Source organism: Dendropsophus ebraccatus, chromosome 11 (assembly GCF_027789765.1).
Source record: "Dendropsophus ebraccatus isolate aDenEbr1 chromosome 11, aDenEbr1.pat, whole genome shotgun sequence".
NCBI classification, from domain to species: domain Eukaryota; kingdom Metazoa; phylum Chordata; class Amphibia; order Anura; family Hylidae; genus Dendropsophus; species Dendropsophus ebraccatus.
The window spans coordinates 7,696,015-7,701,821 of record NC_091464.1 but is presented as its reverse complement, the minus strand read 5'-3'; the positions used below and the strand labels follow the sequence as shown (position 1 = coordinate 7,701,821).

At 45.0% G+C, this 5,807-nt stretch overlaps 1 pseudogene; it reads right to left on the bottom strand.

The window, feature by feature from the left end:
• Positions 1 to 3,518: 3,518 nt before the first annotated feature.
• On the bottom strand, positions 3,519 to 5,394 carry LOC138768068 (olfactory receptor class A-like protein 1; annotated as a pseudogene).
• Between the last annotated feature and the right edge of the window lie 413 nt (positions 5,395 to 5,807).

Genomic DNA, 5,807 nt, shown 5'->3' with positions numbered 1-5,807 from the left:
AGTTGTGATGTGATTGAAATTAGATAGGCCTTGTGTATGAAATACAGAAATCAGGAAAAATACTTGTGCTCCCACAAGTTTTTTGGGGGGGCTGGACCTAGACACACGCTAAGATACCCCCTTACAATGAGCAGTGAAGTTTTATGCAGGTGTACTACAAATCCCAGCAATACAGTGTAGTACCCACTAGTTTAGGGGGGGCTGTACGGTACAATCTCATAGTGGCTGGACCTAGACACACTCTCTGACACCCCAGTCCAATGAGCAGTGAAGTTCTATGCAGGTGTACTACAAATCCCAGCAATCCAATGTAGTACAGCAGGACCACCAGCCCCAAAATCGAAAAAGAGTACACTGAGCACTTCTTAGGGGTCTGTGTGCAACACCTAATGTCCCCTTTCTGCCGGCAGCCGATCACCAGTGTGCTGCTGAAATTGTGGTAGCAGCACTGCAACTCCCAGCCAGCAGTCTGTAGTAATACTATTAAAAAATGATTTGAAGCCCTGAAGGGCTGTTTGTTTGTTTGTATTGCTAGTATTCCCTGCCTACTGGAAGGCTAAATCCTACACTGATGCTCTCCCTGACCAGCAGCAGCTCTGTCCCTGATCTCTCACAGCATGCGTCTAAAGCGAGTACTGCCGGCGCCGAGTTTTATATGGCAGGGTCATCTGATCTGGCCAACTAATCGCTGCTATCAACATGTATGGGTCCCACGTGATCGCATGATGTACCAAAGAGTCTCCTGCATGTTTATTGGCTGAGAAATAGCGCCCAAACTTACAGGAAACGGATGATGAGATTTTCTCGAGTATCGCAAGATGCTCGTCCAAGTAACGAGTACCATCGAATACCCTAATACTCAATCGAGTACCAAGCTCGGACGAGCATGTTCGCTCATCACTAAAACAGACTAATCTACTGTATCACCCTAAATCCCCAGAAATATTAAAGATTAAAGGGATATCCTGATTCACAATGCTACATGATATACATTTAATACATTATTCTCACCTACCCACTCAGTTCTGCCCAATCCCTCTGTTTATTTACCCCGGTGATCCGAATGTAATAAGCTGGTGACTATGTTTGGGCTTATTCCCCTGTCACACACTGTGATCCTTATAGGCGTTGTTCACCGCCCAAAAAATATTTCACATCAACTGATGCAGGAAAGTGCAGAGATTTGTAATTTACCTGCTGCTGCTCTGAAGAGTTCCCGACAAAGACAGAGGTGGCTGCAGAGAGCACTGTGTCAGACTACTTGCTACAGAACATACAGGGGCAGAGTAACAAAATAGAGTAATTATAGCTCTTTTTAGCGTTTTTTTTCCCTTTACTGCATTCCCTGTGCTAGATAAATAATAAAATAATATTAGTTTTCAGGTCTTTATGGAAGCGGCGATACCTAATATTTGTATTTTTATTCAATTATTTATTTTTTATTTAGTAAAGCTAAAGTACTGTTAATGTTTTTTTTCTGGGGGGGGGGGTGAGGAGGAATACCTTTTTTTTTTTTTTTTTTACATTTTATGCACTTTTGTTTTACTTTTTTTCATGTCCCACAAGGGGACTTTTCCACTTTTCCAGTGATCATTAGATCAGTACTGTAATACACTGAGCTAGTCATCTAGTGCAGTGTATTCCTGCCTCTATTGAGCCTGTCAGCAATATGCTGACAGGTACTGTACTGTGCTGCTGGCCAAGTACCCAGGCATCCAAGGCAGCCCTAGAGGTCTTCAAAAGGCCCCCTGGCTGCCATGGAGATACATTGGAGTTAAGACTTCGTCATTCGGAAGCCAATGGTAAGTACAGTATACTGCATTGTATACTCTTTACATGTCAAGATCACTATCTGACCACGACATGTAAAGGGTTAAAGGGGTACTCAAGATTTAAACCTTTTTTGTCCCTACTATCTAAGCTTGTGTGTAATAGGTTTCTATTACATGAACTGGTCTGTTTCTTACTGTCTGCTCCACTCTGTCTCCACTCCTCTGTCCTCCCTCTCCTTTCTGAGACCAAAGTCACATAATCTCTGTCTCCTCTGTTGCCATGCAACACATCATCTGTAAGCCCGCCCACCACTGACATCACACCAATCAGTTGAGCCAGTGATAATACAAGATGAGATGGATACTTGGCAGTTGGCTCTGAGGTGCAATGCATGCTGGGAAATGTGGTTTCCCAGCAGGTGCCATCTTGGATAAAGACCCGCTTTTAGAAACACTTGTAAATCAGAAACGTCAGCAGCTAGAGAAACGGAAGACGGCTGAAAATATTCAGGGGGACATTTGGGAGCATTTAGTAGCAAGAGCATTTCTTAACTCTTTAATATATCAGGAACTGAGGTTTTTCTGTTCCTGATAGATACAGCTGGGGCCCAACTGTTATACTTGCAGCTGAGCTCCCATGATCAATGCATGAGGGCCCACAATCTCTAATTCTAAGCCCACCGTGAAAAGGTGTATGGGGGGGGGGGTCATTAAGAAGTTACTGTCCCTGTATATATTACACAATAGTGGGGTCTGCTGAGCTTCTGAGATGCAGCAAAGTAAGGCTGGGTTCACACTACGTATATTTCAGTCAGTATATTTCAGTCAGTATTGCAACCAAAACCAGGAGTGGATTAAAAACACAGAAAGGATCTGTTCACACAATGATGAAATTGAGTGGATGGCCGCCATATAACAGTAAATAACGGCCATTATTTCAATATAACAGCCGTTGTTCTAAAATGAGAGCAAATATTTGCCATTAAATGGCGGCCATCCACTCAATAACAACATTGTGTGAACAGATCATTTCTGTGTTTTTAATCCACTCCTGGTTTTGGTTGCAATACTGACTGAAATATACTGACTGAAATATACATATACTGGCTATGTTCACACTGCGTATATGTCCGGCCGCATATTTTCGCGTCCGGACATATACGCGGTAAGCTCCGGCCGGAGATTTACGCTACTTGCGGCCGGCTACGTACGGACCGCGAACTTACGCCCGAAGTCTCCTTATGCTTCCCGAGCGCCCTACGTAGCGATCTAACAGCGGTCTTTTTCTTGGAAATCTTCGGCTAGCCCCGGACACCCCACAGAACCTTTTGGATCAGCACAAAAAGCTGCAAAAATGAAGAAATCACCACTACGTACGGGACCGCATGTAACGCTACGGGGGTAAGCTACGGCATTTTCATCCGCAAACAATGGTCTGGTTAATTTTTTACACCGCCGCGTACAATCCGGGCGTAAGTTCGTACGTAGTGTGAACTGTGCAGCCGTACTTCGTATACTTTCCATAATACGCAAACTACGTAAGTCTCCGGCCGCTTATTCACGGAACGCGCTACGGCCGGAAACTTACTTAGTCTGAACATAGCCACTGACTGAAATATACATAGTGTGAACGCAGCCTGGTAAAGGTGTCCAGGAAAAGAAAGGTATGAATGGAAAATATCAGTAGATATGCGCAGAGTTTTAGAGGGATACCGGCTGTTAATATCCCAGAACCTGTTTGTCTGCTCATGAAATGCCTTTTATTATTTCCATCCTCTTTCTTTTGAACAGAGCTATGAAAACATGATTTACTTTGGGATTAGTAGCAAAGATAAGATAGGGGCTCATGGCCGCATAAGAGGCAGCGAGGAACAGCCTAGTGTCGCTGACATCAGGACTTACATTGGACATAGTAAGACTATATACCCACATACAGTTATCCATGCCAAACAATAGCGCATACATGACTACCAACATAATGACTGCCCGGGAGGCCTTGTGCTCTACTGTTCTGCTCTGAACTTTGTCGGAGCTGCGCATGCCCTTCATCGTCTTTCCGTGATTATGGAGAACATAAACAATATAAATGCTAGAAAGGGTCATCAACCCCACAAAAATGATTTCTCGAACGGCAGATACCAATCCATTAATAATATATGATATGTAATTCAGAAAGTCGACATCACAGTAACCTAAGCGCAGAGTGTATGGTGAGCGGGTAGCATTGGAGCGTGTCCGGGTATACAGAAGACTAGATGGGTATAGAGACATATTCATTCCTAGAAGCATTGCCAGAATGATGGATACGTTTGGGTTTACCATGTGTTTGAGGAATTTCCACTTTTTATTCACTGGAGCGATAAGAATGCACTGGTGGCAGCTCAGTAAACTGGTTACACAGATTGTCATGGCCCGGCTCACTCTGTACAGGTACATTAATATTTGACATTATATGTCATTTAAAAAATCTTCTAATCCAGTGTAGTTAAGGGCCCTATTCCACAGGACGATAATCGGCCGAATTGGCCCCATTCGGCCGATTTTCGCTTGTTGTAATAGAGAGAACGATCAGCCAATGATCGTGTCATCGGTTGATCGTTCATTTAGGGCCAGACCTAAAATCATCATTCCTCCACCGCGCATTACTACGGTGCAATAGCGGTGCACGGCAGGCGACCGACGATTTGAGAAGCACAATACATTACCTGCAGGTCTTCTTGTCCGCTCTGTCTTCCTCCCCGGGTCCCGTGCGCTCTAGCTTCAGAGTGGCCTGTCAGCTGACGGAGCGCTCAGCCAATGACAGGCCGGGACCGCCGCAGCCTGTGATTGGCTGAGTGGCCTGTCAGCTGACAGGCCATTCTGAAGCTAGAGTGTGCAAGATCCGGGGAGTAAGACAGAGCGGACGAGAAGACCTGACAGGTAATGTATGCTGCAAGGGCTGCAAGGACATCGGTAACAATGTCCCTGCAGCCCTCGCTCAACTATCATCAGGCCGTGGAATAGGCCCAGTAAATGAGCTGCGATCTAGCAGATCGGCGCTCATTTACATCGTTGATCGGGCCCAGCTCGCCCCATGGAATAGGGCCCTTAGAGCGTGTGTGGAAAAACACGGCAGAGTAAGACAAAGACATGGTGAGATGGTGTTGGTTGGTAGGAGCTTCTTCTCCACAATCCTAGACTATGTTCACACTATGTAAAACTATGGCCGTAGTTTTCGCGGCAGAGCTACGGCCATAGTTTTGCGGGGTGGAACATAACCTTACTTTCAATGGGATCCCGGCCGGAGCGTACACACATTATATACGCTCCGGCAGGGATCTATCCGGCGACGCAAATAACTGACAGGTCAATTTTCTGCGTCCGGAATTCAGTGAATTCCGTCCGCAGAAAGACCTGTCAGTTCACACAGTGAAGCGAGCGGCTCTGGCCACTTGCTTCACTGTGGGCTATGGGAAGCACTGATGCGAGCGTGCGCTGATGCGCTGGTCACGGAATGGCCGGTCTCTTACGTAGTGTGAACATAGCCCTAATGTGCAAGAAGCACTATGAAGATGTTTCCCGGGATTCCAATAACTACTAGAAGGGCAAAAGCAATAGATTTTACTGCCAAACGGAGCTCCATAAATACTTCTGCCAGAGCTGTCTGGAAAGTAGAAGGAAAACTTTTGTTACTAGTTGATATTTTCACACTTAGTATATGCACAGTATGGTTTTGTGGAAAGAATAACTGAGATGTATTACACACACACACACACATATACAGACACATAGTAAAACCTCAGTGTTAGAACGCTTCTGAATTCAAACGAAAATTTACCTAGAATTAACATTGGGAATTTGAACTTTGCATGAACCATTGGTCATACATGTTGCGTTTAGCACTGGTACATATAGTACAGCACTGTATAAGATTGCTGGAGTGCGTAGTACAGTCAGTGCACCACCATCTCCCATCCTGTACAGTACTGTATAAGATTGCTGCAGTGCATATACAGTACAGTAGTAGTACAGTCAGTGCACCACCATCTCCCATCC